Here is a 13,580-nt window from a genome sequence, read left to right as displayed (position 1 = left end):
GAACATTGTGCAGTATTGTGTGCAGTTTTGGTCTCCGTCCCTCATAAAGGACAAACCTGACATTGAGGGAGTGCAGCGAAGGATGACCAGACTGATCTCTGGGATGACAGACTTTTTTTATGGAGCAGGGTTTGGGGCGACTGAGCCTGTATCCCATGGGGTTTAGGAAAATGAGTGGAGATCTCAGTGAGATATATAAAACACTGACAGGGTTAGGTAGATTGGAAGCAGTGATGATAATTCCCCTGCCTGGGAAGTCTAAAACAAGAGGCCACAGTATTAAATACAGATGGGTCACATTGCATTTAGATACGAATAAATGTCTGCACTCCGAGACTGGTGAACCTGGGAATTCTCTCTCACATAAGGCTGTGGAAGACAAGGCATTAAAGACGAATAAGGATGTCTAGACACCGAAAGGATGGGGGAGAGAGCAGGAGTGTGGTGTAGAAATAAAGGGTTATATATATATGTCATTATATTGAATTGGATAGCAAACTCGACAGACCAAGGGGACGACTGTAGTTCCTATTTTATAGCTTCACGCGGTTAATCACATTAAGGCATGTGTACAGTGTGTGGGGAAAGTGCATTGAGGAGATGTTCAGACATGAACTAGAATGGGGCAGGCTCAATGTGCTGTATGGCCTATTACATTCCCGATGTTTCTGTGCGGTATGTAGGAAAGCTCTGTAAATGTTGTCACAAGTTCACAGATGTTAGGAAGGAGGTCTCGGCAGGGTCAACAGGACTGTCTTTCCAGTTCCCTTTTCCATACTGAGGCTGGGGCTGGGTGTTCTGTCAGGTTTTATCCTTTAAGACTTCAGAGCAGTTTGATACAATAGAGTGTTTTGCTTGGCCTTTTCAGAGACCATTGAAGAGTCGATCACATGTCTGTGTATCTGGAGTCAGATTCAGGCCAAACCAGGAAAGCACGGGAGATTCACTTCCTGAAAGTTCATTGGAAAAGCAAATTGGTGTTTACAATCAACGTTGATTTCAAGGCCGCTGTTACTGACACCAGATTTGAGATCTCGATATTTTATTAATTGTTTTTAATTTCCACCAGCTGCCAGAGCATTAGCCTGGTCTGGATTATTCATCCAGTGACTTTTCCAAAACAGCACCATCTCCACATGGGGACCGATCAGAAACCAAAATGAGCAAGTTTATGTCTGTGCTGCTTGACAGCTCTATCAAAACGAACTCTCAATTTGACTATCGTGATGAGACTGAGAGGGTTGTAATTGGTCAGATTGTAATTATTCCCCGACACTGAGTAATTTTCCACATTGCCAGGGAGATGTCAGAGTTGGAGCTGGAAGGAAACCGCTTCCCCAGGGGCACGGCTTGTTGTACAGCACAAGTCTTCAGTCCTATTACAGGAATGGGGTCAGGGCTCATTGCCTTTGCCGTCTCTACTGTGTTCAGCTGTTTCTTCATGTCACGTGCAGCGAATCGAATTGGTTGAAGACTGATCTGTGATTCTGTGGGCATCATGATGACGGTGAGTTGAATCATCGACTCAACACCCCTGGCTAGGATGGTACAGATACTATTTCCTTGTTTTTTTACACTGATGTGCAGAGCTTATCCATTGATAGAATGGGAATAATTGTGGAGCCCTCTCCATCAGTCAGTTGTTTAATCGTCTATCACGATTTTTGGCCGGATGTGGCAGACTGCAGAGTTCGATCTGGGTGTATTGACCTTGTGACAATTTCTCTCTCTCTATCATTAGATTTGGTTTCATTTGATTTGATAGGAGTCATTGTCGCATGTATCTAAGTGGAGTGAAACTCTTTGTTTATACACAGTTCTGGCAGATCATAGTGAGAGTTGGAGCTGCCTTTTTTTTAGAGACATGGAGTGGCCAAAATATAAAAGTCTACTTCAACTGTCTGTTTTTGAAGAGCCACATAATAGACAGAAATTAAAATAGATTGCTTCAGCATTAGTGAAAAAAGGGCCTTTGAAAAGGGAATTATTCCAAAGCAAAATAAATGATAATCTGATTCGTAAGATTCAGAAATATGCCAACAGAGTGATAAAGAAAGTTCTTTTTTAAAGAATCGATTATTTTTAACAGAACACAGAAGAAATAATGAAATTGTAGCACAAAAACTTTGAAGAATCATTACAAAAGGTAACTTATTCTGATCTCAGTAAGGATTCTTTTCATCCACAAAAACAGCAACTCAAGTTATCTTTCAGAAGCTCGCTGTGCCTTTGAAACTATTTACAACAGTAATAGGTCCGAGTTAAATATTTGGTAAATAATCATGGACACAGATTTCAACGTAATTCTAAAAGCTTAAAGAGATGCCTGCCATGTCTTGTCTAATTCATTAAGAAAAGGTTTAACAGTAGAAATAATAATAACAATACGAATTTTGTAACAGAATCAACTTTTTAATGTAAAATGTGATCTCGGAATTTGATAAGAGATAGCCTTCCCATTGGAGAATAGAATTTATGCAATCCTTCAAGATAAACAATGAGGGCTATGACTAAAAAGAGCACAGCCACTAACTTTGGGAATGCATTATAGAAAGATCCCAAGGCCTAGAGATAACAATTGTTAAACTTCCGAAACAAATAAGAACCTCGAGCTGTCCCTGGGAGTGTCCATCATTGATCAGTTGTTTTACAAGATTGGTTCTGCAGAAGGGGAGTGGAGGGGACACTGACAAAGTTGTGTATGATCATTGCAACACAGAAAGTATAAAAATACTGTCCTTTTACTGTAAACTCGAAGTGTGTCATTGACTTGCCGTCTGATCTGAGCTAAAGATTAAGGGAACGATTGTCTTCTCATGTCAAAGTCAGATTCGAGGAAGATCCTTTGGTATTCTCCCAGCATTAACCAGGTTTTGCTTGAATTAAAGTCCATTCCGTGCCTGTGTCCTGTCTGCCTCCAGAGTCTTTGTCCCTAGCTGGGGAATCTCGCTCCTACAATAAGCAAGGACATACAGATCATAGGGTAAAGGAAAAATTTGTACTGAGGCATACAGGCTACACCAGAAAGGGCAGGCAATAGACAACATCAATGTGAGCAAGATCAGCATTATTTGAAGTTAGAGAGTCCATTCATTAGTTTAATAATGGCTGGGAAGATGCTGTTCATGAGCCGCTGGTTTGTGTGTTCAAGCTTCTGTATTGTCTCCATGATGGAAGAGATTGTAGGAGATCCAGGGTTCGATGGGTCTTTGATAATGTTATCAGCCTTTCCACGGCAGTGAGCTGTGTAAATGGAGACAATGGATAGGACGTTGGTTTCCGTGATGGCATGGGCTGTGCACACAACCTTCTGTCATTTCACTTACTGTCCTGGGCAGGGCTGTGGCCACACCAGGTCATTATGCACACAGATAGTTTGCTGTCAGTGGTGCATTTGTAGACATTGGTGATGGTCCTTGTGGACATGTCAAATGTCATGAGCAGCCAGAGAAAGAAGGGGCGTTGTTGTGCCATCTCGACTGTCACATCTACATGAGAGGTCGGTTATCGTCACTCCAAGCAACTTAATGCTTTCCACTCTTTCAACTTCAGTTCCATTGATGCAGATGGGGGCATGTTCTCCTCATTTCTTTCTGAAGTCATTGATCAGTTGGTTAGTTCTGCCGACGTTGAAAGAGAGGTTGGTCTCAGTGCAGCACATCACCATGTCCTCTATTTCCGTTCTGTATTTTGACTTGCCATCATTACATACCTGCCCTACTATGATGGTGTCACCAGTGAACACGTAGATGGCATTTGTTCAAAATTTGGCAACACAATCGTGGGTGAAAAGGGAGTATACTAGGGGGCTGAGGACACATCCTTTGGGATTTCAGGATAGAATGTTTTCATGGAAGAGACACACTTACCTATTTTCACTCACTGTGTACTGTAGGTCAGAAAGATGAGGATCCAAATTCAAAGGGCGAAGCCAAGACTAAGGTCAGGGAGTTTGGTGATCAGTCTGAAGGAATAATGGTGTTGAAGGTGAACCTATAGTCAATGAGCAGGAATCTGACGTGGGTGTCCTTGTTGTCCAGATGTTCCAGGGATATGTCACCCGCTATGGACCCATTCCACTGGTAGGAAAATTATAGGGGATTGAGGCAGGCTGGGAGACTGGAACTGATGTGGGCCATGACTAGCTTCTCGAAGCACTTCATGCCCCCCTCAGTCTCCTGCGCTCTAAAGAGATATGTCCCAGCTTATCCAACGTCTCCCTATGACTCAGACCCTTGAGTCCTGGCAACATCCTTGTAAAGTTTCAGTTTAATACCATCCTTCCTATAGCAAGGTGACCAAAACTGAACACAATGCTGCACTGGGAAATATTTGGAAATATAAATTTTACTCTGCTGCCAATTATTATGCTGCTGTGATATTGTTTTATTTTTTGTGTTATTCTGAAATCTTATTATTCATTGAATCCTCTGACGGCAATCCCCTCGGGTGTCATCCTCCTGACTGCTTGAATTTGAATCAATCTATTTTGGTTGGACTGATATTTTGAGGCTGCTGTATATCAGAAAACAGGAGGAGATGATGGATGATTGTGCAGTGTTGTGTCCTTTACTGGACCAGCTTGTCTCTCCAGGCACCTAAAGCTTTTATTGTGGTCAGAGTACCTCAGCATCATTACATCACAGAAGGAAGCTATTTAGCCCATTGTAGGTCCATGCACATGGAACATTACAGCTCAGTACCTACAATATCCTTCAGCACTGCCGACAGATCCACTGGCCTTACTGTCAACCGTAAATTTACTAACTCATCCTTCTATACCCTCATTAAGGTCATTCAAAAGGACAAACAACAGTCACTCTAAAGCAGATCCTTGCAGTAGACCACTGGCAACTAAACTCCAGGATGGACATTCCCCATCAACTACCACCTTCTTGTCTGCTTTCAGCTCGCCGATTTGTGATCCAAACGCTAAGTCACCCACAATTCCACGTCTCCATATTTTCTGGAAGAAAGTAAGGACTGCAGATGTTTGAGATCAGAGTCGAGATTGTGGTGCTGGAAACGCACAGCAGGTCAGGCAACATCCGAGGAGCGAGGAGAAAATGAAGACTGCAGATGCTGCAGACCAGAAAACTGATTCCTGATGAAGGGCTTACAAGAGAAACATCAACTTGCATGCATCTTGGACGCTGCCTCATCTGTTCGGCTTTTCCAACACCACGCTCTCCATATTTTCTTCAATAGCTTACCATGAGGGACCTTATCAAACGCTTCACTGAAATCCACATACCTCACTTTACCCTCATCCACCTGTTTTGTCACCTTCTCAATGATCTCGGTAAGATTTGTGAGGTATGACATACCTTTCACAAAACCTTGTTGACAATTCCTAATCAAATGATTCCTTTCTAGATGATGGTAAATCCTATCTCTTATAATCCTTTCCAACACATTACCCACAACCAAAGTAAGACAGGTATATAATTGCCAGGGTTGTCTCTTCTCCATTTCTTGAACAAAGGGCTACATTTGCTGTCCTCCAGTCTTCTGGCACTATTCCTGTAGTCAATGGCAATGTAAAATTCCGAACAGATTGTTGCGTAAACTCGTTCCTAGCTTCTTACAGAATCCTAGGATAAATCCCATCTGGCCCAGGGGACATATCTATGTTCACACTCTCCAAAACTGCTAACATCTCCACGTTACGAACTTCAATCCCGTCTAGTCTAATAGCCTGTATCTCAGTATTGGCCTCGACAACATTTTCTTTTTCCATTGTGAATACTGATTCAAATATTAATTTACAGCCTTTCCTATCTCCTCAGACTCCACACACAACTTAACACTCCTGTCCTTGATTGCCATTAATCTTCATTTGTTCATTCTAATATTCATGACATTTGATAGAAAGCTTGAGGGTTTTCCACGATCCTCCTTGCCAAAGACTTCTCATGCTCTCTCCTGGCTATTCTTAGCTCTTTGTTTAAGTCCTTCCAGGCTGACTTGTAACTGTCAAGCATCCGAACTGAGCCTTCACGTTTCATCTTTACATAAGCCTCCTTCTTCCTCTTGACAAGAGATTCAACTGCTTCAGGAAACCACAGCAGCCTCACTTGACCACTTACTCCTTTCTTGACATGTATAAACTTATCAAGGACACACAGAAGCTGTTGTTTGAAAAAACTCCACAATTAAATTGTACCCTTCCTCTGCAATTCCTTCCCCATCCTATGTATCCTAAAACCTTTCCTAATCGCATCATAATTGCCTTTCCCCCAGCTATAACACTTGTCCTGCAGTATACACCTGTCCCTTTCCATCGCTAAGGTAAACAAAACTGAATTGTGGTCACTATCAGCAAAGTGTTCACCTACCTCCAAATCTAACACCTGGTCTGGTTCATTACTCAGTACCAAATTCAATTTGGTCTCGGCCCTTGTTGGGCTATCTACGTACTGTGTCAGGAAACTATTCTGCGCACATTGGACAAAAACTGACCCAGAGAAAGTAATTGTACTGCAGCATTTTGAGTCAATATTTGGAAAGTTAAATTCTTCCATAACAATTGCTCCGTTTTTTTCGCTCCTCTCCAGTATCATCTTTGTACACCTTTCCTCTGCATCTCTGGAATTTTTCAGAGGGCAATAGAGAACTTTCAGCAGAGTGACCTCTCCGTTATTATATCTGACCTCTTACCATACGACCTCATTAGACGAGTCCTTATCAAGCATCCTTTCTAACAACGTAATGCTGTCTTTGATTTTCAATGACACCTCACCCTCCCCCACCCCAATCCCCACCCCCGCCCCACTGTTAGTACCTTACTTGTTCTTATTGAAGCATCTAAACCCCGGACCCTACAATGATCAGTCCTGTCCCTGCTCTATCCATTTCTCCAAAATGGCCAAAACATCAAGCTGTACAACTGCACAATTTGGAAACAGGGAGTGATTGGAGGGATTTTAAATGAGTGTGAGTTGGATAGATCAGAAGACAACATGAGGGGAGATAGACAGGAACGGACAGAAAATGAAAGTTTTATTTCGAAATTCTCACGGACTGCAAGGCCTTTATCTATTGCCATACCGTTTGAGCACTGTGCGGATACTGGCTGTGGTCCCAGAGCATTTATCACCAATAATATCACACAGCTGAGTTGCTGACAGTTAAACAGAGTCCAAAAGATTTAGTGATTTTTTTTTTTCTCTACAGTGAGAAGGTGATTTAATTTAAGTAGACTGGGTGAACAACAGCAGGAACAGTGAATCGTGCTCGATACTGAGATACTGTGCCAGAGAATCTCAATGAGGTGGATCACTGACAGAGGGGAAATCAGCATCCCAGCTGTGAGCCAAATAATGATTGATAAAGATTACACACCACTTCCGTGGTTTTGTAATACACATTTCACTTTATGAAGCTCAATATCATGAGTGTATCTTATTTCTTTGTACTTCCCATAGTTTAGTACGGGCAGAAAATCATTTTGTCCCCGTATTTTGTGTTCAATAAACAGATTTTACTCTTCATTCCTCACTTTAGATATATCCTTGAATCTGTTCTTCATATGAGTTATAAAGAGTAACATTCCAATACTGATGACTGCGGAATATTATTGTCCCTCCCTCCAGTCTGAACTGCCATGTCTCACAATTCTCTTTGTTTCCTGTCTCCTCCACAATGCCATAATCACACTGTAATTGAAGTCCAGTAAATGACATTTCATCACAGTTAACTAACATCGATAACATCAATAGCACAGGCCTCATCTGCCTGTCTCTAAACCTGGAATAACAATCTGAATTGCATTTGTCACGTTCAATTCTATGTTAACATATCCATGCTACTTGTCTGTTACAACCCCACGTTTCTCAGACGCACATTCGCCTCAGATCATGAACTATAAAAATTGTCTCAATGTTTAATTGAAATTATGATGCTTGATCAATAGTTCCAGGATGTATGTTTCCATTTATAATCAGAGACACATGTTTACATTCTGATAAAACTTATGGCATTACTCCTGCATCCAAGGCAGATTAAATGGTTACACTCAATTGATCTACTGGCCTCAAGATTTGTCCCATCAGTCACCCTCACATAGCCCATCCAGAAAATGACAGTTTGAATCATTATTTTGAAGTTGAATAAAACAATATTGAATTGAAAGGCGTTGGCTGGAGCTATTTGTTCAGTGACTGTGATTAATGTCATTCTCCGTGGATCCGAGATGTTTCACTGGAGGGTTGCCACTTCTATTAATTAAGGACTCGGTTCAATGTGTTATCCCAGTATGGGCAGGAGCATCAATGACTGGACTAACACGGATCAGCAGCTCGAGAGACAGGGGTCGAGAGATCAGAATCTGAGGACATTAGACTGGAATGTTCCATTAATGGATCAGAATCTAAGTATATTAGACTGGAATATTACAACAGACAGGAGTTTATCCTTGGGTCTTTACTACCTTTCTCAGCCTTGGATATCATTAGCCTCACGGATCGAAGGTTTCCTTTGGATTATTCAAGGTGGTTATTATCCCATCCTCGCTATAGTTGGTGTTCCTGGTAAGTCATTCCATCTGACCATTAAACTGAATTTAACTGAATTGCAGTTCATATTCAAATTTTAAAATTTGGAAGTCATCATTTTCAGATCCAGTCAAAAATTTTATTCCTTACTGATTATAACTAGCAAATTACTATTCACAACTTACTCAACAATATGCAGGAAAAACCAGACTGTTCCTAATCTCCATGATCTTTTTTCTTCATTCATATTTACATTTCTACATATTCTCCCCACTCACTAATCCTGCCCAAGGCCACTCTCAGGATATTTCAGTCACCTTCTCAGCTTCAATGCAACTGATGAATAATCCATCGTTTGTGCCTTTGGTAGATCCAGATATAACCGTTTCAAGTCCCTTCTAACTATGTTTACGTCAAAAAATATTTGCACTTGAGCTGGTTAATTTGTCCTCTCCACAGAATCTGTCAGATGGACAGACAGTGCATGGTGGTCAATTCATTGACTCATAATCAAACTGCACAGAATAATAGTCTGTGGTATCTCATGAAGGAAGTTGATGGAATGCAAATGAAGTCATCACCACTAATTTTCAACAGAAGCATATCTATTTGCTTTAGAGAAGGCAATGGGTTATCCTTCCATGTTGAGGACTCTGTGTGACTGCAAACCCACAGCAATGGGGTTTACTCTTTATTATCCTGTGCAACAGCTGAATCAGCCACTCAGTTCAAGATCAGCATAACATGCTGGCCTGACCAGGGCTGCACACATCCCGTGAGGGAAGAACAAAAGGAAAGATAGCTCCCTTTCTCTGCCTGATTTCCATTCTCCTGTAAGGCATTTCCATTCAGGTAGGTGACCATTCCCTGTTTCAAGTGAATTCTTTCTGATTGAGTCTCCCTCTGAACGTGATATGCATCTCCATCGACACCTCTGGTGATGACTGACGCACAGATGTAAGAAACTTCAAAATTCCACACCATTCGCAGTGCGGGGAGAAGGAATGGCTTTTTATACCACAGGAAAGAAGCTGAAACAGCTAAGTGAGGGAACAGAATTATTGTGATCAACCCTAGAGTGTTGTTGAGATAATATTTGAAGTATTGTGCACAGATTTTCTCTCCTCTATAAGGAATAATCCTCTTGGCAGAAAGAGTATAAAGAAGTTTCGCCTGACTAATTGTTGGGATGATAGTACCATCGGGAATGCATGAGGATTATTCTGTAGTGCTTTGAAGAATAAGAGGTGATTGCATTGAAACATAAGGTGATGGACAGTCATTCATTATATTCCAAACACAACTAATACGGTGATAAATTCCATGTTTTTTTAACTTGGTTTACATGATTCTCGATGGCTTAAAAGACTCTGAGAACGTTCCTCTCACTCCACGCCACTCCCCATTTCGATTGAGAGAGAGACCGAGCCAGTCTTTAACTAAACTCTTCCAACATTAATACAGTGCATTTGGTGTGTGATCATACATAGAACTTCACGTTATTCACCATCGCAACAAGAGCCACAATACCTTCATTCTAAAACAGTTAACAATCCCCACCAGCTTTTGACCCCCACGGAGAACATGGGTCTGTCTTCTTGGAGATGGAAGATGCCTCCTTGAGGCTTGGCACAAAACATTTCGTTTCCTCCCTCACTGCCAGCAAAACACGTTAAAGTATCATTTGTTCCACAGGCAATGGAGCCACGAGGAACATTGTGAGCAGTCTATGAGTGGGGTCTCTGCTCTATTCGTTTTCCAGGTTGGAGCATCAGTGACACCCTCTTATTCCTGTACAAGTGTCTCGAGGGGTGAATGGTCTCCTCCTGGTTCCATAGAACGGGTTTAGGGGTCTTACTGGACTCTGCCTGTTCCTGTTTAACAGCTCAATTTACTGACCAGACTCCTCATCTTCCTGTGGAACAGGCAGGAGGATAGAATGGGCTGTCCCTCTTCTTGATCAGTCATTTCGATGGCCTGAATAGTTTCCTCATATCCGGGTGTAACCACCTTGAGATGCTGAATTGGCTCCTCTTTTAACTGTGGAAATGTGCAGTGCCTGGCCGTTCTGTTACATGAATGTTACCGACACTTTAACAGCACAAACGTGAATGTTGTTTGGGCTCTGAAAGACCCCAACCAGTGAGGAGGGTAGTCCTGATTCTCATTAAGCTCAAATAAGTAGGTGGTTCCGATGACATCCTCAGTCAACTACTGCCTTGATATCAAGGCCATTCACTCGTTCCTGAGCCCCTGTGTTCACCTCTTGTTCAAATCAATAGGTAACGGTGTATGTGTAGAGAGTGTTTTCCTCTCACAGAGGGTAATCAATGTCAGGAATTATCTGGACTAGAGAGTTAGGGGAGCTACATCACTGAAAGTATTTAAAGGGGTGGTACATGAATCTTTGACCTGTCAGAGAGCTGTGGAGTGTGAAGAACTGGGCATTAAGGCGGAGTTAATGCTAACAGTAGATCAGCCATGATCGTATACAATGGCTTGACCGTCCGGATTACCTATTCCTGTTCCTTATGTTTTCATTTTCTGTAATTTCAAAGTAAACGGCTGTAATTTTCCTGGATGTACTGTATTTGTATGTTGTAATCAGAGAGAGCAAAACATTTTTGAGTCATCTCTGAGTGAGGTATGGAGCTTTATGCATAACGAATCCTGGTCTAGACCAAGACCAACAAATGAAGCACAAGTTGTAGAGAGGGGGCACTCTGTAAACAGACCAGAGGCGTCTTTCAAAACCAGCCTGGATTTCCAAATAACATTTTCCAATCCATCCCAATCTGAGTGTGCCAGTTGTGAGTGATCAAATGAAATCCTGTGTTACTGTGGAGCATTGGCCCCCATCTGCACCTTGCAGGAGCTGTGAGAGGCTGAATGCACCATAGTAACACGGGACTGTGGAGCAAGAGTGGGTCATCAGACACTTTGTCACGGCTCTACCATGCACTATGATCTGATTAAGGTCTCAGCAGCACTTTTCTGTCAGTGTACCATTTCCCTACATTCATTTGTCTTTCAACTGTCTTACATAGACAATTCTGAACAAATGGAAATATCCAGCCATCACAATTTTCTGTGGAAGGGAATTCACACCTTAAAAACCTTGTGAGAATCTCTTGTTTGTGTTCTGACCAATGTTGGAAGGTCACTCATGTCTTTTCCCACTCCTCTATTGGTGAAAGCAAATTTTAAATGTAACCAGTTGAGTGCTGTGCCCAATGATATAGGTATCCGACTGGGTAATTTTCTAGAAAAATCTGCGACACAGAAAGTTGAACTGTGAACAAATGGTAAAATGATAGAGTGTCTCAAATATGTTTCTGACTTTGAATTTATTCTGCTCACACTAATGTCTGGGAATGCGGATTTCTTCCCGGAACAGTTGGATTTGGATTTGTCTGAATTCCCTTTGCTTCCACCTGTACAGAGATTCCTATGAATCCTCATCAGGAATCCTCCACGAGTGGTAAAGATGACTCAGGATTTTTCTGCTCTAACACATTGTTTTCAGGCAGAACAAAGTAAGGGAAAGAGACCAATTGGTTGCTGCTTCTGAAGCAAGTAATATTTTTCTCCGTCTCTGTGTGGAAAAACACAAGAATGTCAACTGAACACCAAACTGGACCATGTGCACTCTCCATGTACATTCTCTGGAATGGATGATAATAGACTGTATGCTGTATGCAGCATCATTGCTGTTATTGTGCACAGTACCTTTCATTAGCAAATGAAAATAATGTGACCATTTTATGATTTGATGAGATGTTTATATGCATCTGCGTAATTTTTAAATATGGGTCGATATCTTCATAATATTTGTGTTAATAACAATGTATATCATTCAAAAAAATTATTATCTAGCTTTAGTCTTCTTAACAAGAGAAAATATGTATCCAGCTGAAAGACTTCTCTGAAAATCGTGGTTCAATAAGATTTCTCATCTAAGATCTAAACAGATAGTCCCCTATAACAAAAGGCCTTCATTTTAGGAATGAGTAAAGGGAAGCATCTTTGAACATCTTTGAAAGGAATTGTATCCTTTTTTTTAGTTTAGAGGCTTAGAACTGTACCCAGTGTATCTGATGTGGTTGCAGCAATGCCCTGAACAGATAGAGTGAAATATTCCTAATTAAACCCAATACCCGTTGCCACGAACAGCATCATTCCACTTACCTTCCGAATCACTTGCTGCATCTGCAGACAGACTTTATATGATTCATGTACCAAGATTATGAAAAACATCTGCATCAAAGAGTTCTGCAATCTCTCTCCATTTAAATTGTTCCCAACTGCAATAGACAACTCACATTATATTATTACTGTTGAGGGTATGCTCACTAACCTTCCCTGTCTACATCATAATGCAGATTCACTCCCTCCATTTGAAGATCTATTGAATGTGTTTTGGTGTATAGGTAGTTCAGCTTTGATCCATTCAGTCCCTTCATTCAGATATTTTATCTAGATTATTGATCATTGATGACCCTACAGTGATCTCTGAGTCAAAACTCGTTACAGTTTTGTTTTAAAAATCATATATCTCTACTGTCTACTTCCTGTTAGTGACAGCATCCCTGTTCCTGTGCAGCAGTTCAGGCAGGTTGAATAGCCTCGTCCTGGGCTGTGTAATGTACTCAACGAGCTGAATTACTTCATCCTATCTTCCTGTGTAATTCCTTAGAGGGGCAGAATGGTCTCCTCCCGTCTCATTGTAACGATCCAGTCTGGCTGAATGGGATGATCCTATACCCTGTAATCGCACTGAGGGGTGGATTGGGGTTGGGTCAGCAGTATATCTCTGTAACTGCTTTGAGGGGTAGATTGAGGGAACAACTCATGAGGTAGGGACAGCAGTTAATCTCTGTAACAGCCTCGAGGGTTGGATTGAGGGAGCAAAACATGGGGTAGAGACAGCAGTATATCTCTGTAACAGCTTCGAGGGGTAGATTGAGGGAACAACACATGGGATAGGGACAGCAGTATATCTCTGGAACAGCCTCGAGGGGTGGATTGAGGGAACAACACATGGGGTAGGGACAGCAGTATATCTCTGTAACAGCTTCGAGGGGT

Source organism: Chiloscyllium punctatum, chromosome 31 (genome assembly GCF_047496795.1).
Source record: "Chiloscyllium punctatum isolate Juve2018m chromosome 31, sChiPun1.3, whole genome shotgun sequence".
NCBI lineage: Eukaryota > Metazoa > Chordata > Chondrichthyes > Orectolobiformes > Hemiscylliidae > Chiloscyllium > Chiloscyllium punctatum.
The sequence above is the reverse complement of the archived record's forward strand: the minus strand, read 5'-3'. Positions refer to the sequence as shown.